Source organism: Apium graveolens, chromosome 4, assembly GCF_009905375.1.
Source record: "Apium graveolens cultivar Ventura chromosome 4, ASM990537v1, whole genome shotgun sequence".
Taxonomy (NCBI): Eukaryota; Viridiplantae; Streptophyta; class Magnoliopsida; order Apiales; family Apiaceae; genus Apium; species Apium graveolens.
In genome coordinates this window covers 202,832,355-202,859,178 of record NC_133650.1, presented here as the reverse complement: position 1 = coordinate 202,859,178, position 26,824 = coordinate 202,832,355, and the positions used below count along the sequence as shown (strand labels likewise).

Here is a 26,824-nt window from a genome sequence, read left to right as displayed (position 1 = left end):
TCATATTTTTCATTCGAAGATAGACCTGCATCATTAGTTTGTTGTTGAAGTTGGAGTTGTTGTCTTGGTGTAAATTGTTGCTGAAAACCAGGAGGGTTAAATAGCTTATTTGCAAACTGCTGGAATGGCTGTTGCATCGCATTCTGATTGTTGCTCCAGCTGAAGTTAGGATGATTCCAGTTGTTAGGATAATAAGTGTCTGGAACTGGTTACTGCGATCTCTGAAAGTTGCTCACAAACTGAGCTGAGTCGCTAGATATAGCGCATTGTTCTGTCGCATGCGGACCTGCACACAGATCACAAACACTAATTATCTGCTTAACACCATAGTTAGCCAGAGAATCGATCTTCATAGACAACGCCTTTAGTTGAGCAGTGATAGCTGTAGCTGTATCCACTTCAAGAACTCCTGCTACCTTGCCCTGTGGATATCTCTGGGTTGGATACTGATATTCATTAGCAGCCATTAGTTCAATTAGATCATAAGCTTCCTTATAGCTCTTTGCCCATAATGCTCCGCCTGATGCTGCATCGAGCATGGGTCTGGACTGTGCTCCCAACCCATTGTAAAAATAAGTGATGATCATCCAATCAGGAATTCCATGATGAGGACACTTCCTAAGCATCTCCTTGTAGCGCTCCCAAGCTTCACTTAGCGATTCTCCCGTTTGCTGCGCAAATTGAGTAATAGCATTCCTGAGTGCAGCTGTCTTCGCCATAGGGAAGAATTTAGTAAGAAACTTCTGAGCAAGATCTTCCCAAGTAGTAATCGAACCAGCTGGTAGAGAGTGTAACCAGCTCTTAGCCTTGTCCTTCAGAGAGAATGAGAACAGTCTCAGCTTCACAGCATCTTCAGAAACACCGTTGAACTTGAAGGTGTCGCATATTTCAATGAAATCCCTAATGTGTGTATTGGGATCTTCCGTTGGAGAACCCCCAAACTGGACTGAAGTCTATACCCATTGAATTATGCCAGGCTTGATCTCAAAGATATTAGCTGTGATAGCTGGCCGGACAATGCTAGATTGAATGTCATTGATCTTGGGTTGAGAAAAATCCATCAAGGCTTTCATTCGTGCTGCTGGATCTCCCATTGTAATGAGTACCTGAAACACAAACAAATAAACCGTGAAAGTAAAAGAATCCGAGTCAGTGAACTTTAACGACCACTGATGACAAGCACATAAACTAAAAATTAACACCGAGTCCCCGGCAGCGGCGCCAAAAACTTGTTAGTGCGAAAACACGCGCTAATATTCACGCAAGTATACGCGTTCGCAAGTAGTATAAGATATAAATCAGATTCGTTCCCACAGAGACTGGTTTAGGTTAAGTTCAATTTATGCACCTATGCAACAATGTATGGTTATCGCTCAATGCTAAGACAAATAACAAATTGGGTTTTTATTAAACTAAGAGATTATACTAAATAACATTAACTAAGAGAATTGAAGTTGAATTACTATATATGACAAACATGGGATCCTAACTTCATTAAATACTTCATTCAATAGCCTTATTGTTTTTAACCTTAGCATGTGATGGTGATGACTCTAATCAGATAACACGAAACTGATAAACGCCAACTTTCATTGCACGAATACCATTCTACCAGACATCCACAAAAGAGATAGAAGCTGAATAGGCACCAATTATATTGAGACCCTATATGTCTATAGAATTTGACAACATAACAGTTTAAGTACAAGTTATCTATCTTGATTACATAGGGAAAGTAAAACGGTTAGAGTTACCTACGAATCATGTATACACATACAAGAACCTATGCTAGCATGGCAAGTTCTAAACCTCTATATTCACTGTCGCTTCAATAGAGATTAACACGCTATCTTATATGTTAGCTATGAACATAAGACGAATAAGCACAACCATACTAGGATATCAATCAATCACCACACACCAAGATATCGAAACAATTAACTATTGAAATCCATAAGTAAATCCGCTAGAATCCCATGACAACGATTAGCCCATAATCGAACTCATCGTCACCATGGGTTCCAATGAAAGCATGGTATAAACAAGGTCTTAATAAACTAAATAATAATAAAAGTACGAATAAACGAGATCTAGGTTCAACAAGAACGAAAACGAGCATCCAAAGTTACAACTAATTCAAAGAATCACAAGTTGAAAACAAGATCTTCTTTTTCGGAGTTGTTCTGTGCTTCTAGGTCTTCTCCTTGGTATCCCAATCTTCCCGGATGATGAAAACCTTTTTTTTTAAGTATATATACGCCCCTAGTGGACCTGGACCCTTAAAATCGTCAAATTCTACTCAAAAAGGCTTTTTCAGCGAAATCAGCGACCAGCCGCCTCCTGAGCGGCCGCTCAGCTCTCCTGAGCGGGCGCTCAGCTCTGCTGAGCGGGCGCTCAGCGGAAAAATATTCTGATGAATCTTGTTTTGACCATAACTTGAGTTCTACTCGTCAGAATTAGGCGATTCAACTGCCTACGCGAAGCTATTGAGATTCTCTATAACTTGACAATGGCCTTGGCTTCCAATTCTGATCACTTTTCATCATATTTCCTTTAAAAGCTCTTTTTTTCATTTAACTGATACCTGAAATACAATAACACAAAAACACATCAAAATACCAACAACTTGAGTCTAAAACACCAATTTAAGCTTGTAATAAAGCGTTCCAATTGGATATAAAATCCACTTATCAATAAGTCTGGGGGTTACTAGCTAATCTCTAAACATGTACAATCTGATTAACAATTAATAAAGAAATGAAACTAAACCCCTTTAACACTAACCAGGATCTTTTTAGGTTGAAGTATAAAAACAAGAACCTCTAACTACTTTATTACAACCCAAAATTCAGAATCTCACAAACTCTTTTTATTACAAACCATTGTCTATTCAATTTTAAAACTAAGTTCATCTTTTATTCAAACACACATACACTAATTAACTACACTCCACCTGCTCCGGCAACTCAAAACTTTCTTCCTGGATTGGGATCAACACCTTGGGTATGAGAGGATCCCGAGGCTTGACCCGCTTCTTTACCACTCGAGTCCTGATGGGTTTCATATTCCTTCTTAACTGAAAACAATAAGGTGAATAACAACAAAAAGGGTGAGCCAAAAATTGCTCAACAAGTCCACAAAATATAGACAGTGTTAAGGCAATTTAAACGAAACCGCAATCCCGGGTATATCTGCAAAGATATAACCCCATGAGAATAGAAAGAAGGTCATCACTGGCGAGTATAAATGAACTAAACTGGACACACAAGTTCACATCTATATTCTGCTGATCAGTCAGAATATAATGCAGATCTATATCTCCATATATAGATCCAGTCGGGTACCCAGGCACTACGGCCCATATCGAGGCACCAGTCATATCCCGGTCCTCATGAATAAGACATACTCAATCCCCAAAATATCATTATCCAGTCCATCGCTTAGCAACCGGAACAATCGGTATGCTTTGATATATTCTAATCACCAGAATATATCAATATCAATGTGTAACCAATGATTATGAATCAAGAATTCAAGGAAACTGAGAAATTAAGACTCGAAATGAAATATGAATAAAGGAATAGTAAGTGTATATCAGTGATTATGCACAAGAATCAAAAGGCTACAAACGTGATAAGCATCTGAAGTAATGTCACTATTCTGAAAGTAGAATAGGGGAAAAACTTGCCTTCTGCGCGACTTAGTGCAACTGCATCACCTTCGTCTATTACCGACTCAACCTGCCTGGCTGGATTAGCTTCTATTAGAGAAATAGACTGATTTAGTCATTTCGTACTTCAATTGCATCTTGAATCGACTTCACAACGTTCCTAACGTCTACCCATGCGCTTATGACTGACTCATGTATTATTTATTAACAAGTAAGACTCGATTAACCACATAATACACATAAGCACATAAGCACGTAGTCATTTTTATAGTTAAATAATTTTTAGAATCAACATCGACTCGCTGATCGCTCAACTGATCGTTATCTGACTCGTTTCCCATTTTTCCGGAATTTTTCGGATTCGTCTCGGCATGCATTTCGACTGACAATCAAACAAGTAACAAGGTCAACTAATTTCTATAATAAATTAGGCTTTAATATTATTTTTAATGGATAGAATTCATTTTTCTGAGTCAAAGGGCTTTCGTTTCACTCGAATCGGACTAACGGTCTAATTATTATCAATTAAACCCTGATAATTCAATTTATTATTATATAATTAATTATTACTAATTTTTAAAATCCTAAAATAATTTTTAAATAATTATTTAAGGAAAATCAGAATTAAAAATGATTTTTCTATAATTTTTGGAATTAAAATGAATTTATTATGATTTATTAAAAATTATTTGATTAATTATCAAAATAATTAATCATTTTTAAATAATTAATAAATGATCAATAACTAATAAATAATTAAGAAAATAATTCAATCTGATTTTTAGAAATTAATTCAGAATTATTTATATTATAACTCAATTAATTAATTAATTAATTTATTTATAAAATAAATAAAACTGATTTTATAATTAAAATAAAATAAAAATAAAATTAATTCCCAGAAACATCTGTCAGAAATCAAATCCTGACAGAAACAGATCAAACCCGGGTTAATCAAACGGGTCAACCGGGTCACAATCCGGGTCATGAAGAACATGACCGGATTTTTCAAGAATCCGGCGACTTCACCGGATTTTGGTGAATTAATTACAGGTCCAAATCAACACCGTTTGGTACGGTTTTTGGGTGATTTTCATTGCAAATCACATCAACAACTCAGTCCAACCATTTGTTCAACAAAATCATCCCTGTAACACCTTCTCTGGCCAAAATCGATCAAACACCGACCTAAACTCCGGCCAAAATCCTATCTTTTGATTATGTAAACGAAACTTAACGTTCTATAGTGCAAATCAAAGCTAAGAACATATACAATCAAAGCCCTAACCTTTCAGGAACCAAAGATTCATATAAAACATCGAGTTATAATTTGAAAATTCAGTATAAACCCTAATAATCGTGAATCACGATACAGATATCGTTTAATCAATTAAACACCATGAGTCAACTCTAAATCATCTAACAAGGCTATATCAATCATCAAAACATCAAAATAACCCTGAAATCAAAAAGGCCTAATTCGAACATAAACCCAAGAAATCGAAAATCAAAAATGATGTACTAAAACATGAAATTAATATCAAAAATAGAAAGAACAGATCAAAACCTTTGATTTCAGTACTTGAACTGCTTGATTTGGTGAAGAAATCAGATCAAAATCACAGTTTAATTCCTCGACCCGACTTGGTTCTTCCCGACCCGGTTTGCAGAGAAAATCAATTAATTTCTGATTTTTAGTAATAATTAATAATAATTAAATAAAAAGTAGGGTATTTATAGTAGTAAAATTAATACTCCTAAATAAAATTAAGGCCCTAATTCTACACTTTTTAAAATTAATAGGCCCCTAATTTTATAATATTTGAGTATTAAATTTTAATTTATAAATATTTTATATATACAATATATATGCCAAAATTTCCCAAAAATTGTAAATAATGCAAAAATGCAAAGAAATAATATAAATGAAAGTCCTATAATTTTATAAAAATAAAAATGTGATTTTTGTGGGATTTTTAACACCCAATGGGGCCCGGAAAAGTCATTTTTCACAAAACGAGAAAGTTTATAAAATGCATAGATGTTCAGAATAATGCGATGATAAAAGCCGTTTGATGAAAAATAAGGCCCATTATTTTATTTGAAATGCTTGTTTTAAAATCATGGTTCGGGTCGTAAAACGTTTGAAATGAAAGCGATAAATGCAAAATAAAATATCTGAAAAGTATCTTAAAAATACCGGAATGACTCAGAATGCACGTAACACGTAACAACTAGGGTTTGACAGATACTTACACATAAATGACACATTAACACACATAATTTATTATAAATATGATATAATACAGACGTAGATTTCCTAGACGTTACATTGATCACACTTTAAAACGAACTGATGTGCATCCTTAAACAATGTAGGCCAGAAGAATCCTGTTTGAAGGATACGAGCTGCTGTCTTTGCTCCACCATAGTGGCCTCTATAAACAGTCGAATCACAGTCTCGCAAGATACCCTCCATCTCGCTGTACGAAATACATCTCCTGATGATTTGGTCAGCTCCTTGCCGAAACACAAATGGTTCATCCCACATGTACCACTTTACCTCGTGAAGAAACTTCTTCCTTTAAGCAGAAGATAAGTTTGGAGGCATAATGTTGCTCACAAGGTAGTTCACAATGTCTGCGATCCACGGTTCCTCTTCCTGCACCCCAAACAATTGATCATCGGGAAAAGACTCCAAACAATTGATCATCGGGAAAAGACTCATTTATCAATGTCTTATCTTGTGAAGTTGTACTTGGATCTTCTAACCGAGAGAGATGATCAGCAACTTGATTCTCAATACCTTTCCTATCATTGATCTCTAACTCAAACTCCTGAAGTAAAAGAACCCATCGAATCAGTCTAGGCTTCGAGTCCTTCTTCGAGACGAGATAGCGAATCACGGCGTGATGAGTGAACAATGTCACCTTCGTCCCAAGAAAATAATATCAAAACTTCTCAAAACCGTAGACAATGGCTAAGAGTTCCTTCTCGATAGTAGTATAGTTTATTTGAGCAGCATTGAGGGTCTTACTAGCATAGTAGACCACATGAAATATATTGTTCTTCCTTTGCCCAAGAACTGCTCCAACTGCATAGTCACTTGCATCGCATATCATTTCAAAAGGCTCATTCCAATCAGGTGTAATTATGACAGGTGCCGTAATCAAACTCTTCTTTAAGCTCTCAAAAGAAGCTAGACACTCATGATCAAACTTGAAAGGGACATCTTTCTCTAGAAGATTGCACAACGGTTTAGAGATTTTAGAGAAGTCCTTGATGAACTGCCGATAGAAACCCGCATGACCAAGAAAACTACGAATCCCCTTAACAAAAATTGGTGGAGGAAGGTTTTCAATGACCCCCACCTTGGCTTTGTCCACCTCAAGACCCTTACTGGAGACCTTGTGCCCAAGAATGATGTCCTGCTGCACCATAAAGTGACATTTCTCCCAGTTGAGAACCAGATTGGTCTCAACACACCTTTTAAGAACTGTGCCAAGATTTTGCAAGCACTCGTCGAAAGAATCCCCGAACACAGAAAAATCATCCATGAACACCTCCACATTCTGACCAATCATGTTAGAGAAAATGGCCATCATGCATCTTTGAAATGTGGCAGGTGCACCACATAACCCAAAAGAAACTCTTCTGAAGGCAAAAGTACCAAACGAACAAGTGGAGGTAGTCTTTTCCTGATCTTCTGGAGTGATGCAGATCTGATTATAGCCCGAATAGCCATCCAGAAGATAATAGTATTCATGCGCAGCCAACCTGTCAAGCATCTGATTAATAAAAGGAAGAGGGAAATGATACTTCCTTGTGGCCTTATCCAGCTTCTTGTAATCCATGCAAACTCTCCTCCCCGTGACTGCTTGAGTAACAATGAGTTTATTTTTTTATTAGCGACCACGGTGATGCCTCCTTTCTTTGGCGCACACTGAACTTGGCTGACCCAATAACTGTCAGAAATAGGATAAATGATCCCTGCATCTAGCCACTTGAGAATTTCCTTCTTCATGACCTCTTTCATGATCGGGTTTAGCCTTCTTTGTTGCTCAACATTCGGCTTACTCCATTCTTTTAGCAGAATTTTATGCATGCAATAAGAAGGGATGATTCCCTTGATATCTGTTATAGTCCATCCAATTACCAATTTAAACTCTCTCAGAATTCTCAAAAGCTTTCCTCATCACTACTTGAAATGTCAGATGCAATAATAACAGGCAAAGTAGATGCATCACCTATAAATGCATACCTCAAGTGTTCAAGCAATGGTTTAAGGTCGAGTGTAGGAGCTTCCTCAATAGAAGGCTTGAGATGCCCCTCAACATTTTTGAGTTCTGACATTTCAAGAGATTTAAAAGGCATATCCAGCCTTTACTTCCAAGGAGAAGCATTCAAATACTGCAACTGCTCATCACCTTCATCATCTTCACTATCTGAATTCCCCATCAAGGCCTTCTCTAAGGCATCAGACCTTAGCATTTGATCAAGTTCTGAAGTAACCACATAATCGACCAATTCCACTTTTAAGCACTCCTCATTATCAGTAAGGAATTTCATGGCATTGAAAATATTAAAAGTCACATCCCGATCCAGTACTCACATAGTGTGCTCACCCTTCTACACATCAATCAAGGTTCAATTAGTAGCCAAAAATGGTCTTCCCGAGATTATGGGAATCTTTTTATCCTCCTCGAAATCAAGAATTACAAAGTCAGCATGAAAGATGAGTTTGTCCACTTTGACCAAGACATCCTCCACAATGCCTCTTGGATATATAATAGAACGATCATCCAACTACAAGGACATATAAGTAGGCTTTGGATCAGATAAATCCAACTTCTTGAAGACAGACAAAGACATTAGATTGATGCTAGCTCCCAAATCACATAAACACTTGTCGAACGACAAGTTTCCGATGGTAGAAGGAATAGTAAAGCTTCCAGGATCTTTAAGCTTCGGAGGCAACTTCTGTTGCAGCACAGCAATGCATTCCTCCGTAAGAGCAATGATTTCTAAGTCATCGAGCTTCACTTTCTGAGAGAGAATACCTTTCATAAACTTCGCATAGCTAGGCATTTGTTCAAGAGCTTCAGCGAAAGGTATGTTGATATGAAGTTTCTTGAACACCATGAGAAACTTAGCAAACTGCTTATCCAACTTTTGTTTCTGCAGCCTCTTAGGAAAATGAGGTGGAGGATAGACCTGTTTCTCCCCTATATTACCCTTAGGAGGAGTGTGTTCCACAGTTTACTTCCGTGTCTCCACTTCTGCATCCTTCTGCACATCTTCTTCAGCCACAACTTCATCTTCTGGAACTTGAGATTTTTCAGGGTGTGCAACCTTCCCAGACCTCAATGTAATTGCCTTAACCTGCTCATTTGCTTCCTTCTTTCCTGGAACTTCTGTGTCCTAGGGAGTGTTCCAGGTTGTCGATTCAGCAAAGCATTGGCAATCTACCCAATTTGATTCTCCAGGGTCTTAATAGAAACCGCTTGGCTCTTGCACAAGAGCCTCAATTCCTCTAATTCAGATTTTTCATTATATTGTTACAGTTGGAGTTGTTGTCTTGGTGCATATTGCGGTTGTTGAAAACCAGGAGGGTTGAATTGCTTTGCTGCATACTGCTGATAAGGGTCTTGCACCGTATTCTGATTGTTGCTTTAGTTGAAGTTAGGATGATTGCGGTTGTTGGGATGATAGATGGCTGGAACTGGTTGCTGTGACCTCTGAAAGTTGCTCACAAACTTAGCTGATTCACTAGAAATAGCACACTGCTCCATCTCATGCGCACCAGCACAAAGCTTACAAACACTAGTGATCTGATTAACTCCATAATTAGCGAAAGAATCCACCTTCATCGTTAAAGCCTTAAGCTGAGCAGCTATAGCAGTAGCTGCATCCACCTCCAGAAATCCTGCTACCTTGCCTTGAGATAGTCTCTGAGAAGGGTTCTAGTATTCATTAGCAACCATCAGTTCAATGAACTCATAAGCTTCATCGTAGCTCCTAGCCCATAAAGCTCCACCTAATGCTGCATCAAGTATGGGTCTAGACTGTGCTCCCAAGCCATTATAAAAGCAGTTGATAATCATCCAGTCGGGCATGCCATGATGAGGACACTTCCTAAGTATCTCCTTGTAGTGATCCCAAGCCTCACACAACGATTCTCCAGATTGTTGCACAAATTGAGTGAGAGCATTCCTGATTGTAGCTGTCTTCGCTATAGGGAAGAATTTAGTTAGAAAATTTTGAGCTAGATCTTCCCATTTGGTGATAGAACCTGCTGGTAGAGAATGTAACCAGCTCTTAGCTTTATCCCTCAGAGAGAACGGGAAAAGCCTTAGCTTTATAGCATCTTCAGAAACTCTATTGAACTTGAAAGTGTCGCAGATCTCGATGAAATCTCTGATGTGCATGTTAGGATCTTCTATAGAAGCACCCCCAAACTGAACTGAATTATGTATCCTCTGAATCGTGCTATCCTTGATTTCAAAAGTGTTACATGCGATGGCTGGTCTGACAATGCTAGACTGAATATCATCGATATTCGGTTGAGAGTAATCCATCAAAGCCTTCAGATTCGTTATTGGTTCTCCCATTGCAATAACAAATTCTTCTTCAACTTTCTTTTCAATAAAGAATTCTCCTTCAAATACTTCAACTTCTTCATCCGCTTTATCCAGTGTTCTCTTGCGAGATCGAGAACGCGTTAGCATAAACGCTCTCTAGAGTACCTGAAATATAAACAAGCATCAAGTAAGTAAAATATATGAGTCAGTGAACTTTAACGACCACTAATGACAAGGACATAAACTAAAAATTAACACTGAGTCCCCGACAGCGGCTCCAAAAACTTGTTAGTGCGAAAATACACGCTAAAATTACACGCAAGTATACACGTTCGCAAGTAATATAGAATTTTTTCTAGTTCATTCCCACAGAGAATGGTTTAGGTTAACTTCAATCTATACACCTATGCAACAATGTTATGGCTATTTTTCAATGCTAAGATAAATAACAAATTGGTTTTGATTAACTTAAAGATTATACTAAATAACATTAACTAGTAGAATTGAGGTTGAATTACTTATATGAGACAAATATTGGATTCAAACTTCATTACTACTACATTCAATGTCATTGTTCTTAACCTTAACATGCAATGGTGATGACAACTAATCAGATAACATGAAACTAGTAAACGCCAACTTTCGTTGTGCGAATACCCTACTATCAGACATCCCAAATGAGATTGAAGCTGAATAGACACCAATTATGTTGAGACCCTATATGTCTGTAGAATTTGACAACATAAAGGTTTAATGCGCAAGTTATCTATCGTGATTATACAAGGCAAATAAGATGATTAAAATTACCTACAAATCATGCATAACAAATACATAAACCTATGCTAGCATGGAAAGTTCTAAACCTCTAAATTCATTGTCGCTTCAATAGAGATTAACATACTACCTTATAAGTTCGTGACGCTCATAAGAAGAATATGCACAACCAATACTAGGATATCATACAATCACCACACACTAAGATATCGAAACAAATAAACTATTGAAATCCATAAGTAAATCTATTAGAACCCTATGATAACGATTAGTTCATAACCGAACTCATCATCACTGTGGGTTCCGATGAAAGCATGGTACAATAAACTAAGTCTTTATAAACTAAATAAATAATCAAAGTACATAATCAAGAGTAATAGGTTTTACAAACAAGAAAACAAGCATCCAATATTATAACTCAATCAAAGAATCACAAGTAAAAATAAGCTTTTCTTCTCCTTCGTTGTATTTGTGCTCCCAGGTCTCCTCGCCGTCTTCTCCTTAGTCTCTGTTTTGGAAAACGTCTTTAAAAGATCTTTATATAGCAGCCCATCTGATCAGGAGTCCAAAGAATCAGCCTTTTAATCAAATCAGGATTCCAGGATTTTGACCCGGCGCGACCGCTCTTTGAAGCGGCGTGGCCGCCGTAACATTCTATTAAACCGGCGTGGCTGCCCTGGACTTGGCCGCGGCCGCCCTGACTCTCTGGAAAAACTTAATTGCTTGCCTTTTCTTGCCGTTTTCTTTTGTGCACTTGACCGAGGTTTCATCCTAACACTCTTCTAGCATAACAACAATATAAAAACCTTTCCTGCTTCCGATTATGCCCTGAAATGCAAAACACTACAAAAACACATCAAATACACAAATAACTTGAGTACAAAACACCAATTCGAGCCTTTACGAAGCATTTTAAGTGGATATAAATGCCATTTAATAGTCTACATGTTAGAGAGGCTAGAGAGGGAGAGAAAGAGAAAGAGGCAACCAAATTGTCTAGTACCGGCTCCGGTGATTGTTGGACGATCGGACGTTCGTGTGGATACCTTGGAGAGCAGATCTTCAAAAGGAGGGTTACTATGTTGGTTCAGCAAGATCAGAACGTCCATTACGATCAGAAGGAAAGCTTTATTAAGGTAAACATCTATTCTCCATAATTATTCAGTCATTATATACAGATCCTGCGGTAGGGATTCAAAAGTTTTTATTTTTCTGTTGCATTTTATTGCTTGAATCCCTACAAATGGCATCATAGCTATGTGTATAATGGGATGATTTGGTTACGTGTTTTGACAGTTTTTCAATATATTAAGCATGAATCAGATCTGCCATGTATGTATATTGATACCGTTTATGTGTGAGATTTATATGCATGCTGTTATGTTAATTTATGATCGAACTATTATATAGAGTTTTCTGTATATTCACGTGATTTATATGCATATGATGATACTAGCACATTATATTTTTCCATGGCTGATCAGTATGCGATTTGTTTGTTATGCATGATGTCTGGTTTATAGATGGTGATATAAACTTTTGGCTAGATGGTGTATTGACATGATCTGTTAAATAGAGAATGATTAGTATGTATATGATACATGCTTTTGGAACTGCATTTAATACAGTAGTGGTAGAGACTGGTTCAGATATGATATGTAGTTTTTAAATTGAGATTTTAATACAAGAATGGTCTTCTGAAAAAAAATATTCTTTTTAGAGCTGACCTGGCAGCTTGACCCCAGCCTAGAGCTTACCACAATAGGATTGTGAACTTAGAGGCATAAAGTTTGGTGACATTTATTGGATAATATGAAAAAATGTTGTTCCACTAAACTATCCAAGAGTTATAAAGTTGATATAATTGACATAATTGACAAATGTTGTCTACCTTATTGAATCATGTTTTAGGAGTAAAGCCAAAGCTGAACTAAAATGTTGTGAAATTTGGATCTTGGCTCACTAGAAAGTATATAGAAGATATTCATTCAGAATCAATAGTTAGAGCTATTAATTTGATAAAAATAGTGGGAGATATATATTTTGAATATATATGAATAATCACTTGAACATAATTTAATAATCATCTGTAGACTAATTTATCTTATGCATTTTAAACATTGTAGATATCAAATGGCAATTCAAACAACTTCTCTGTGCGATCAGTCCTTGAGAAGGACAAGCTGACAAGAACAAACTTCCTTGACTAGCAGAAGAACTTGAGGATTGTCCTCAAACAAGAGCGCAAGCTCTATGTAATAGATATCCCTCGCCCTACACCTCTCCCTGAAGGAGCATCCCGTGCTCAACATAATGTTTATCAGAAACATATTGATGATGACATGGATGTTCAATGTCTCATATTAGCGACCATGAGTGCTGAACTTCAAAAACAACATGAGAATATGGATTCTTACGATTTGATTGAGCACCTTAAACATATGTTTGAAGGACAGGCTCTTCAGGAGAGGTTTGATACTTTCAAATCGTTGCATGCATGCAAGAAGGGAGAACATGATCCAGTTAGACCGCATGTTTTAAGGATGATAGGGTATATTGAGTACCTTGCCAAATTGGGTGCCCCGATTGCTGTGGAGCACCAGATTGATCTAATTTTACAATCTTTAAACAACAACTATTCTTAATTTATGATGAATTACAATATGAATGAGATAGATAAGAACCCCACCGAATTGTTGTCTATGTTAAAAACTGCTGAGACCAATGTTCAAAAGGCATCCCCTGCTCCCATGTTGATGGTGAATAAGGGGAAGGCCAAAGGAAAAGGTAAATGGAAAGGCAAGAGGAAGATGGGATCTAAATCTAATGCCAATCTGAAACCTGATCTTTGAAGCCTAAAGGTGGTGTTCCAAAGGTTGGTGATTGTCACTATTGCAAGAAACCAGGTCATTGGAAGAGGAACTTTCATGCTTATTTGGAGGATCTGATGAAGAAGCAGGTTGTTGTTGCTACTTCTGATTCAAGTATTTATGTTATAGAAGTCAATTTGTCTACTTCTACATCTTAGGTATTAGATACTGGATGTGGTTCTCACATTTGTATATATGTACAGGAACTGCAGGGAAGTAGGACATTGGTAAAGGGAGAAGTCGACCTACGAGTTGGAAATGGAGCAAAGGTTGCTGCTTTAGCTGTAGGGACTTATCGTTTATCGTTTCTCACTGGGCTTGTTTTAGAATTAGATAATTGTTTTTACGTGCCTGTGATTTGCACAAACATTATTTCGATTTCTTGTTTGGACAAGAAAGGATTTTCATTTTTGATTCAGAACAATATTTGTTCCTTTTCATTCAATAATGTTACCTATGGGGCTGCACGTTTGTGTTAAGAATATGTTGTGCACTTGATGATAACCTAAATAAAACACCAAGTGGATTTTAGTTAAGTGATTTTTTAGCTTTCAACGGATGATTATTTCAACATCCGTTGAAAGAGTAGTTTATGTAACAATAAGATTAGTAGCACATTTCTGCATACTTAATTGGCTTAGTGAACTAGATGTTATAGAATGTTTAAGTCATGTTGACTACTAGATTGATATGTAAGATAGGTTGGTTAATTGTAAATATTAGATGCCTTGTAATATAGTATAAATGAAATGGAGTTAAATTCCAAGAAGACAGTCTCAATAGATGAGTCACAAATTTTCAACGGATGATCAACATAAGTCTCGATGGATGATCAAACACAGTTCAAACGGATGATCAACCAGAGTTTCAACGGATGATCAATCTGAGTTTCAACGGATGATCAAATTTAAAAGAGTGGTTAATAGTGACTTGACAATCACATGTGTTGGTTTTATGCAAATGGAATGTGGCAGCCTATTTGAAGGGTTTAGAGAACAAAGAAGCATTTCCATTTACATGCTAAACTGAAGATATTTAAAGATGCTAGAAAGTGAAGTGAAGTAGCATGAAGTTAGACTAGAAACATTTTGTCTTATTTGTTTGTCTTCTTATCATGTCACTTGGTCATATATAAACCAAGAGTAGCAAGTTGAAAATATAACTATTCAAGTAAGTAAGCAATTACCAGAGAAATAAAAAAAAGGCAAAATCTATAAAGAATTTCTCTGTTCTTGTAGTTCAACTTGTAAGCAGCTGTGTATATTTTGTAACATAGAGTTCTCTACTTAATATATATCTCTGGTGGAAAAGTTCAATCCACCAGAAAGTTTTTAAGTACTTGTATTTAAATGCTTTATGTTTTGATTTCTATTTTACTTTCATTCCACACTATTGCAAAATCAAATACAGTTATTTATTTATAGAAGAACTGTTCTTGAAATCTCAAAAGAAACCAGAATTCCATTCAACTCCCCCCTTCTGTAATTCTTGTTTAGAATGTTTGAGAATAACAATTGGTATTAGAGCAAGCTCTTGAAGAAAAAAGAGTTTAAAGATCAACAACTAACAAGATGAGCAGAAAAGATGTTAGAGTAAAAATTCCATTTCTGGACAAAGACAACTATCACCATTGGCAGGTGAAGATGCACCTGCATCTCATATCTCAAGATGAAGCATATGTGGACTGCATTGAGAAAGGTCCACATGTCACTATGAGAGCTGCTACAGGAAATGAAGCATTTATCCCAAAGCCTAGAGAAGAATGGTCTGATCCTGATATTGAACAAGTTCATAAGGATAAAAAGGCCATGAACATTTTGTTTAATGGTGTTGATAGTGACATGTTTGACAACATCATAAACTGCAAAACTGCTAAGGATGTCTGGGACACAATTCAAGTTATATGTGATGGAACTGAGCAGGTAAGGGAGAACAAAATGCAACTCATGTTTCAGTGATATGAGCATTTCTACAGTGAAGAAAGTGAGTCACTCACTGACATTTTCAGTAGATTTCAAAAACTATTGAATGCTCTAAAATTGCATGGAAGGGTCTATCAAACAAAAGATTCAAACCTCAAATTCCTTAGATCTCTACCAAAGGAATGGAAGCCTATGACAGTCTTATTGAGAAATTTTCAAGATTACAAGGAATTCACCTTGGATAGACAATATGGGATTCTAAAGACCTATGAGCTTAAAATAGAGTAAGATGAGAAGCTAGAGAAAGGAAGAAAGAAGGGAGGATCCGTTGGATTAGTTGCTGAGCAAGAAAAGGAGAAGGAGATAAAGGTTGAAGCTGTTGAATCTACACCAAACCCTAGAGTTTGTGAAGGCAAGGGAAAAGGGCTAATAGCTGAATATAAAGACAATCTTAGTCAAGATGACATGGATGACATAGATGAGCATCTTGCTTTTCTATCCAGGAGATTTGACAAGTTGAAATTCAAGAAGAATTTTGGAGCAGCCAAGTCAAACAGAAACATGGATGATAAGTCTAATGTAAATGTTTCAAGTGTTGCTTGGCATGTCATTTTGCTAATGAATGCAGAAAGTCTGATTCTGGTAAAAAGAAGTTTGAGTCTATTGATTATAAACACAAATACTTTGAGCTGCTCAAACAAAAGGAAAGGGCTTTCATCACACAAGAAAATGACTGGGTTACAGATGGATTAGATGAGGATGAAGATACAAGCTATGTCAATCTAGCACTTATGGCCAAATCAGATGAAACAGAGGTCAGTTCATCAAGTAATCAGGTAATCAGCACTAACCTAGAACATTTATCTAAAGTTGAGTGTAATGATGCAATAAATGACATGTCTACTGAATTATATCATCTGTGTGTTACACTCAAGTCTCTCACAAAAGAAAACTGTTAGGGCGAAAACACGCACTAATAATGCACGCAAGTATACGCGTTCGCAAGTAATATACTTTCTAGTTCGTTCCCACAGAGACTCAGACTAATTATGTTCAATTAAACTCACTCACCAATGTATGTTTACTTCTCAATGTTAAGATAATAACACTTAAATTTGTTAACTAATTATTAACTACAATTAACTACTAAAATTAACCACTTAATTAACACTTCGAATTAACAATATTAAAATACTCATGAAATCACAACTTCATTACTACTTCCTTCAATAGTTATTGTTATTACCCTTAGCATGCAACAGTGATGATATTAATCGAATAACACGAAACTGATAAAAACCAACTTTCATTGTACTAATACCATTCTACCAAACATCCACAATTAAGATAAAAGTTGAATAGGCATCAATTATGTTGAGTCCCTATATGTCTACAGAAATTGACAACATAATGAATTAAGCACAAGTTATTCCTTTTGATTATACAGGGCGAATAAAATGGTTAGAGTTACCCACTAATCATGCAACATCATACATGAACCTATGCTAGCATAGCAAGTTCTAAATCTCGAGATCCACCGTCGCTTCACAAGAGATTAACACCCTATCTTATATGTTCGCGACGCACATAAGATGAATACGCACAACCAATACTAGATATCATACAATCATCACACACTAAGGTATTAAACAACTAACTAAAAAATTCCATAGTAAATCCGTTACGACCCCATGATCACGATTAGCCCATGATAGCACTTATCGTCATCATGGTTTCATATGAAAACATGATAAATAAACACAAGAGAATAATAACTAAACTAATTATATTAAACCAGAGTACGTCACAAGAGTAAATAGGTTCAAAGCAAAGAAAACTAGCATCCAACGTTACAACGAAATAAAGAATCACAAGAAAATATGCTTCCTCTTCGTTGCGGTGTGCTAAAATGGTCTTCTTCCTTATCTCCTTCGCTCCTCGATTAATACAACGATTCAACACACGTGAAACGTCTCTGAAATCTACTTATATAGAAGTCTCATAAAACTCAGATTACTCAGAAGTTGGAAGCCAAACAGAAATAGGAGTCTAAAATAAATATTAAAATTTCCCGACCCTGCGCGACCGCTCAGCATAGCTGAGTGGGCGCTCAGCTTCCTGCGCGGCCGCTCAGAATAGCTGAGCGGGCGCTCAGACCCCTACTGGAAAATGTCTGATTTTTGCTCCGTTTCTTCGCTGTAATCTGCTCCTCTCTTCCCTCTCGCAATGCTGGACACATGCCAAGGCTTATTATTGATGATTACTCCCCCGAAATGCAACTATTACCCTGAAACACACAAACACTAGAAAAATGTATCAAATACACAAAATACTTGATTTCAAGACACCAATTTAAGCCATTTTAAGACGTTCTAAGTGGTATAAAATACCACTTATCACACCCCCAAACTTAAATCGATGCTTGTCCACAAGCGTCACAGACTCAAAAACAAATAAAAACATGCATGAATGCAATCTATATTAAATACAGCGATCCCCCTTACTACGAACAAACCAATCAACTTACAACATCTCAACAAATGCAATTAGGAGACTAAAGATCAATCAAATCATGCCAACTAACATACAGCCAAAAACGTGGTGTGTGCAGATGCTTAACAGATATGCTCCGGAACTAAATCAATATTATGACTCAACTATCATCAAGGCAATCACATGATTATACAAAGAATAAAAATTCGAGGCACAAAGTGACTTATAACACTACAAGAATCCTGGAGCTTATTGCGGAATCATGCTTTTTATTCCTAACAGTAATGCTTATTTGACCGTGCAATGAGTGAGGTCTACAAAAAGACTTATACAATGGTATCCATGTAGCGAGCGTTAGGTTAGCGGATCCCAGACTCTAAAAGCCTTAGGTCACTAGGCACAAAGTCCCCTAAGAACTTAATAACTCGAATACCAAATAGCCCACTCGTGATCAATTATGCATAAACACATACTCCTTTTTTTTCTTTTTCTTTTATATTTTTTTTCTTCTTTTTTTTTCAAAATTTCTGAGCAAGTGCGTTTCGCTCCATCTTGCTCAACCCTAGACTACTCGCATAAACATACGAGCCGGCTACTAGCCATTTGACGCCTAGCCACAATTAGCAACAAATTCCATTTTTTACTCCATTTTTTCTTTTTTTCATGCCTTTATCACTAAGAACCTATTATAAAATTCTAAGCATAATAAATAGATTAACCTCGAAAACAATCAGATCATAACAACAATCTAGTCCTTAAGCATTCTCTAAGACTTAGTGAAAATACAAGTGCTTCTAGCATGCATATCAACCTACATGACTCAACATCACTTTAATGCTATCACTACACTCGCATCGTCATCACAAATCAGTCGGTAAATTATCGTAAAAGGGATCATGGTATAAGTATGAGCTATATGATATGATAAACAAATAAAGCTAAAAAAACTATATGGTAAAAATTATGTAACTATATGCACTAACTATCATGAATATCCAGCTATATGACACACACACAAAATATTCCTTAACTACCACCCCCAAACTTAAAATCTTCATTGTCCCCAGTGAAGGTAGTAGAAAGGAACACAGGGTATACCTACTCGGAGTCATCATCATCATCACCCTCAGTGGGTGGTGTATCAAGAGGCGGATATACAGAGTCCTCACCAAAAACTGGCCACTGGATGTCAGCTCCAAGACCTCGAAAAGCAGTTCCTAACGCAAGGGTGAGCTCCTGAGCAAACCTGCTCTGCGTCTCATACATAGCATCCATCCTCTGTGACAGCCTCCTATATTGGGCATCAGCCATCCCAGCAACCTCCTGAGCTCTCGAAGAACCAGCCTCATCACGCCTAGGCCTCGCCATAGTAGCGCTTCGTGCTGGATGCCCTCCTGGAAGATGATAACCCAGCCCATACTCCTCGGGCTCACCACCGGTCCACTTCTGCATCGCATTCAGAGTCCCGGAATTAATAGGAGCGGCCGGCAACTGTAACTGCTCATGAGACGGCCACTGAACTCCCACCGCTCGGCAAAGCTTAGTAACCGTGGATGCATAAGGGATGTTCATGTGCTTAGCTCCCCTCAAAAACTTCAGAATTCCTTGGTAGATGAACTCACCAAGGTCCACATAGTACTCCTCATTCAAAATTCCCCACAACAACTGTGCTCTTTCAACTGTGACCTCATGTGCATGCGAAGAAGGCAGAATATTAGCACAAATAAACGCATTCCATGCACGGGCATACCTGTTCATCGTGATCGCCGAAAAGTGATGATACTCATTAGTTCCAGTCTTGAAGGTCCAAACTGTGCCAGGCCTACAGAGAGTAGCACAAATCAAATCCAAGTCAAAATCCTCAGCAGTTTTCTCATTCCAGTTCTCCTCCGTAGGCTTCCTCTCTCGCTGCCCAATCACACGGCGAATCGCCGCTGGGTGATAATCCACCGTCATCCCCCGGACCACAGAAAACCCATTCTTCTCGGCCTTCGCGTTCGAATAGAACTCGCGAACCACGCTCATCGGCACTGCTTCAGGCGACTCATAAAAAGCTATCCACCCCTTCTCAGCAATCATAGGTAACAACTCACCATCTCTCCCCGATGGTAAAAACCCTCTCTCCTTCAGAATCGGCTTCCCCAAAAGCCTAGTGTACTCCTCCTACGTAGCCCTATCATTCAAACGAGGCCTCGCAACAGTAGCCCTTGAAGAATCAGCCGCAGGCACAGTGCTGCTGCTATCAATAGTCCTTGCTCTCTTGGGTGCCATTGAATCTTAATAAAAGTGCTTGCGAATTATGTTTTTGTGTTTGGGAGAGAGTTTGAGTGTAGAAGTTGTGTGGGAGATATGTGGGATAGGTGTATGTATATATAGGGAATGGATTAGGGTAGAATTTGATTAGGAGTGGGTTTATGGGTAAAAATCATGGGATAATGGGGAATAGGTCATGGGTTTTATGGGCTGAAATTTGTGTTTTTATTTTTCTGATTTGTTTGGATTTTTATTGAACTAAAAAAAAAATCATTCAGCCGACCCCTGAGCGGTCGCTCAGCAGAGGCTGAGCGGGCGCTCAGGGGGTCACTGGAAAAAAAAAATTCAGCCCGGTTTTTCTGATTTTTTTGTGGTTTTGGATAGGTTATTAACTTCTAAGGGTTCCTGGAACAACAAATCATGGGTTGCCTCCCACGTAGCGCTTGTTTTTCGTCATTAGCTTGACGTTGCGTACCTTCCTCAAGTTGACAATAAAACGGCACTAACCACTTCTCGGTTTACCGTGTCCCCATAGTAGTGCTTCAAACGTTGACCATTAACCTTGAATGCTTGGTCCGGACATTCTCAAAAATCTCCACCACTCCGTGTGGAAATACAGTTTTGACAATAAAAGGTCCAGACCACCTTGATTTCAACTTCCCAGGAAAAAGTCGGAGACGAGAGTTGAATAAGAGAACTTGTTGCCCCGGCACGAATAACTTAGGATGTAGCTTCCTATCGTGCCACCTCTTCACCTTTTCCTTGTATATTTTGTTGTTCTCGTACGCTTGGAGTCGAAATTCATCAAGTTCATTAAGCTGAAGCATTCGCTTCTTTCCAGCTGCATCTAGATCCAGGTTCAACTTTTTCAACACCCAATAGGCCTTATGCTCAAGCTCCGCAGGTAAATGACATCCCTTACCATACACCAGTTGAAACGGGGACATACCAAGTGGACTTTTGTATGCTGTCTAGTAAGCCCAAACAGCTTCATCGAGCTTTAAAGACCAATCCTTCCTTGATGGATAAACGACCTTCTCTAGAATGCGCTTGATCTCTCTGTTAGACACTTCCGCTTGACCATTTGTTTGCGGATGATAGGCAGTAGCAACTCGATGATTCATATTATAACGCTGCATCATAGTAGTGAACTTACGGTTGTAAAAATGCGACCCTTCATCACTTATGATTACCCGAGGTATTCCAAACCTAGTGAAAATCTGCTTATGAAGAAAATTCAACACTGCCTTTGCATCATTTGTCGGTAGAGCTTTGACTTCTACCCATTTTGAGACATAATCGACTGCCAACAAGATGTACTGATTGTTGCAGGACGAGACAAAAGGCCCCATGAAATTGATTCCCCAAACATCAAAGACCTCGACTTCAAGCATCACATTTAACGGCATCTCATCCTTTCTCGTCAAATTTCCCACTCGTTGGCAACGATCACACCTTAAAACAAACTGATGAGCATCTTTAAACAAAGTAGGCCAGAAAAAACCTACTTGCAGAATACGAGCTGCCGTCTTCTCACCACCATAGTGTCCACCATAAACTGTGGAGTGGCAGTCTCGTAATATCCCCTCCGTCTCACAGAACGGGATACATCTCCAGATGATCTGGTCAGCTCCCTGTCTAAACAAGTATGGTTCATCCCACATATACCACTTCACCTCATGCAGAAACTTCTTCTTTTAAGCTGAGGTCAAATTAGGAGGCAAAATATTGCTGACAAGATAGTTTATAATATCTGCAAACCGTGTGGCTCTTCCTCCTGAACTGCGAACAACTGCTCATCCGGAAAAGATTCGTTGATCAATGTCTTATCCTTTGAAGTAGACTCGGGATTCTCCAATCTAGAGAGATGGTCAGCTACTTGATTCTCAGTACCTTTCCGATCCTTGATCTCTAACTCAAATTCCTGTAGTAAGAGCACCCAACGAATGAGTCTCGGCTTCGAATCCTTCTTGGAAACCAAATAGCGAATGGCCGCATGATCAGTGAATATTGTCACTTTTATCCCAAACAGATAAGATCGAAATTTCTTGAAACCAAAGACTATAGCTAAGAGCTCCTTCACAGTAGTGGTGTAGTTTATTTGGGTCCCATTTAAGGTCTTGCTAGTATAGTAGACCACATGAAAGAGATTATTCTTGCGCTGCCCAAGAACTGCGCCTACCGCATAATCACTCGCATCACACATCATCTCAAAAGGCTCTATCCAATCCAGTGCTGTAATAACTGGCGCCGTGATTAAACTCTTCTTAAGAGTCTCGAATGCCGTCAAACATTCATCATCAAATTTGAAAGGCACATCTTTCTCAAGCAAGTTGCACAGCGGCTTAGATATCTTCGAAAAGTCCTTGATGAAACGCCGATAAAAACCCGCATGACCAAGAAAACTACGGATTCCTTTCACAAAAATAGGTGGTGGAAGATTTTCAATGACTCCCACCTTGGCTTTATCCACCTCAAGACCCTTGCTAGAGACCTTATGCCCAAGAATAATGCCTTCACGCACCATAAAATGACATTTTTCCCAATTGAGCACCAAATTAGTTCCCACACACCTTTTGAGCATGGCACGAAGATTATTCAAACATTCATCATATGAATGTCTAAAGACGGAGAGGTCGTCCATGAACACCTCGACATTATTCCCAATCATGTCAGAGAATATAGCCATCAAACATCTCTGAAAAGTGGCCGGTGCGCCACATAACCCAAACGAAACTCTGCGAAAAGCAAATGTGCCAAATGGACAAGTGAAGGTAGTCTTTTCTTGATCCTCTGGTGCAATACAAATTTGATTATACCCTGAGTAACCATCCAGAAGACAATAGTACTCATGACCAGCCAACCTGTCAAGCATCTGATCAATAAATGGAAGAGGGAAGTGATCCTTCCTCATGGCCTTGTTCAACTTTCGGTAGTCCATGCATACTCTCCATCCTGTAACTGTTCGAGTGGGAATGAGCTCATTTTTCTCATTTGATACCACAGTGATACCTCCTTTCTTAGGTACACATTGCACGGGGCTCACCCAAGAACTGTCAGAATTGGGATAAATGATGCCTACATCCAGCCATTTCAGAATTTCTTTCTTCACCACCTCCTTCATGATAGGATTACGTCTGCGTTGTTGTTCAACAGTTGGCTTACTACCCTCCTCTAGCAGAATCGTATGCATGCAATATGAAGGGCTGATCCCTTTGATGTCTGCTATGGTCCATCCAATAGCCGATTTGAATTCTCTCAAAATCCTTAAGAGCTTGTCCTCCTCACTACCTGAAAGGTCAGATGCAATAATGACAGGTAAAGTAGATGCATCACCTAAAAAGGCATACCTCAAGTGTTCAGGTAATGGCTTAAGCTCCAAGGTAGGTGCTTCCTTAATTGATGGTTTGAGCTTTCCTTCAGCATTCTTGAGGTCAGAAGTACCAAGAGATTCAAACGGCATGTCCAGCTTTCGCCTCCAGGGAGAAGCATTAAGATATTGTAATTGCTCGTTGCCATCTTCATCATCACTGTCAAAATCCCCCACTAAGGCCTTTTCTAATGCATCAGACATTAGTATATGATCGAGTTCTGAAGTAACCGCAAAATCAATCACATCCACTTTTAAGCACTCCTCATCTTCTGTAGGAAATTTCATTGCTTTGAATACATTGAAGGTCACATCCTGATCCTGTACCCGCATAGTAAGTTCACCTTTCTGCACATTTATCAAGGTACGGCCAGTAGCCAAGAAAGGTCTTCCCAAGATTATGGGAATCTTCTTATCTTCCTCGAAATCCAGAATAACAAAGTCTGCAAGAAAGAAGAGCTTATCCACCTTGACTAGCACATCCTCCACTATGCCCCTTGGGTAAGTAATAGAACGATCAGCCAATTGTAGAGACATGTAGGTGGGTTTTGGATCAGGCAAATCCAACTTTTTAAAGATCGACAACGGCATCATATTGATGCTTGCTCCCAAATCACAAAGGCACTTGTCAAATGACAATTTGACAACTTGACAATGGTGCAAGGAATGGTGAAGCTACCTGGATCTTTAAGCTTTGGAGGTAACTTTTGCTGCAGCACAGCGCTGCATTCTTCCGTTAGAGCAACGGTCTCAAGGTCATCCAGTTTCACCTTCCTTAAAAGAATACTCTTCATAAACTTCGCATAACTAGGCATTTGCTCCAGAGCCTCAGCGAAAGGTATATTGATGTGAAGTTTCTTGAACACCTCCAGAAACTTACCGAACTGCTTATTCAGCTTTTGTTGTTGCAATCTCTTAGGGAAAGGTGGTGGAGGATAGAGTTGTTTCTCCCCTGTATTACCCTCAGGCAGAGTGTGTTCAACAATAGTCTTCCTTGGTTCCGCCGCTTTCTCCTTTTTCTTAGCTTCTTCATCTCTAATTTCAGCTTCTCCTTCTTTTGCCTTTTTAGCATCAGCAACTTTCCCAGACCTTAAGGTAATAGCCTTGACTTGCTCTTTAGCTTCCTTCCTGCCTGGTACTTCTGTGTCACTTGAAAGTATTCCAGGTTGACGATTGAGCACTACATTGGCTATTTGACCGATTTGATTTTCCAAGGTCTTGATAGAAACCGCCTGACTCTTGCACAACAGCTTAAGTTCCTCAAAATTAGCACTAGTGGGTGCAGCTGCACTTCCCTGTTGAGGATATGATTGCCTTTGAGCATACTGCTGTGGTTGATGGAATCCAGGTGGATTGAACTGTTTACTCACACCTTGCTGATATGGTGGCTGAATAGCATTCTGATTATTACCCCAGCTGAAATTTGGATGATTTCTGTTGTTAGGATGATAAGTAGCTGGCACAGGCTGCTGTTGTTGCTGATAATTGTTCACATACTGAACAGATTCGTTGACAAGAGAACACTGATCCGTAGCATGAGAACCTGCACAAAGCTCACAGACCATAGCTATTTGAGTGACTCCATAGGTAGCTAGAGAATCGACCTTCATAGACAACGCTTGGAGCTGCGCTGCAATAGCGGTGGCTGCATCGACTTCCAGAATACCTGCTACCTTCCTAGGCATCATCCTCTGAGTTGGGTTTTGATGCTCATTTGCAGCCATAGTCTCAATAAGATTATAAGCCCCAGTATAGCTTTTGGCCCACAAGGCGCCTCTAGCTGCTGCATCGAGCATGGGCCGAGATTGGGCCCCCAAACCATTATAGAAACCAGTGATCATCATCCAATCGGGCATTCCATGATGTGGACACTTTCTCAACATTTCCTTGTAGCACTCCCAAGCTTCGCACATAGATTCTGTAGGTTGCTGCGCAAACTGAGTAAGAGCACTCCTCATAGCAGCAGTCTTTGCCATTGGATAAAACTTCACCAGAAACTTTTGCGCAAGATCTTGCCAAGTAGTGATGGACCCTGCTGGTTCAGAATGTAACAAGTCCTTAGCTTTATCCCTCAGTGAGAATGGGAAAAGCCTCAGCTTGATAGCCTCATCAGTCACGCCATTATATTTGAAAGTACTGCAGATCTCGACAAAATTCCTTATGTGCATGTTGGGGTCTTTAGACGCAACACCTCCAAAAGAAACAGAATTCTGCACCATCTGAATAGTGCCCGGCTTGATTTCAAAGGTGTTAGCTTGAATAGCCGGATGAAGAATGCTTGACTGAATGTCATCAATTTTAGGCCGAGAGAAGTCCATTAGAGCTGGATCGGCCGGAGCAATACGATCACCCATGATTACTGGTTCTTTCTGCTCACTTCCTGAATCCGAATCTTAAAAATCTATCTTCTCCGGAATATCAAGAACTTCGTCTGTCTCCTAAGCTGTATCTAAAGTCCTCTTGCGAGTACGAGAACGAGTTTGCATAAACGCTCGCTAAAGTACCTGAAACACAACCGGAAACAATAAGTAACACGTCTTAATCACTAAGTCCTTACGACCAATGATGGTAAGTACATAAACTAAACAAATATGCCGAGTCCCCGGAAGCGGCGCCAAAAACTTGTTAGGGCGAAAACACGCACTAATAACGCACGCAAGTATACGCGTTCACAAGTAATATAGAATACTTTCTAGTTCGTTCCCACAGAGACTCAGACTAATTATGTTCAATTAAACTCACTCACCAATGTATGTTTACTTCTCAATGTTAAGACAATAACACTTAAATTTGTTAACTAATTATTAACTACAATTAACTACTAAAATTAACCACTTAATTAACACTTCGAATTAACAATATTAAAACACTCATGAGATCACAACTTCGTT

General features: G+C 38.6%; 3 non-coding genes across 3 annotated transcripts; all 3 read left to right on the top strand.

The window, feature by feature from the left end:
• The first annotated feature begins 597 nt into the window (after positions 1 to 597).
• On the top strand, positions 598 to 704 carry LOC141723217 (small nucleolar RNA R71). The gene has a single exon (XR_012576204.1). It is a non-coding gene; the product is annotated as a small nucleolar RNA R71 (small nucleolar RNA).
• Positions 705 to 9,784: 9,080 nt separating this feature from the next.
• LOC141722820 (small nucleolar RNA R71) lies at positions 9,785 to 9,891 on the top strand. Its single transcript, XR_012575820.1, has one exon. It is a non-coding gene; the product is annotated as a small nucleolar RNA R71 (small nucleolar RNA).
• A 15,896-nt stretch (positions 9,892 to 25,787) lies between these two features.
• LOC141722200 (small nucleolar RNA R71) lies at positions 25,788 to 25,894 on the top strand. The gene has a single exon (XR_012575223.1). It is a non-coding gene; the product is annotated as a small nucleolar RNA R71 (small nucleolar RNA).
• Positions 25,895 to 26,824: the final 930 nt, after the last annotated feature.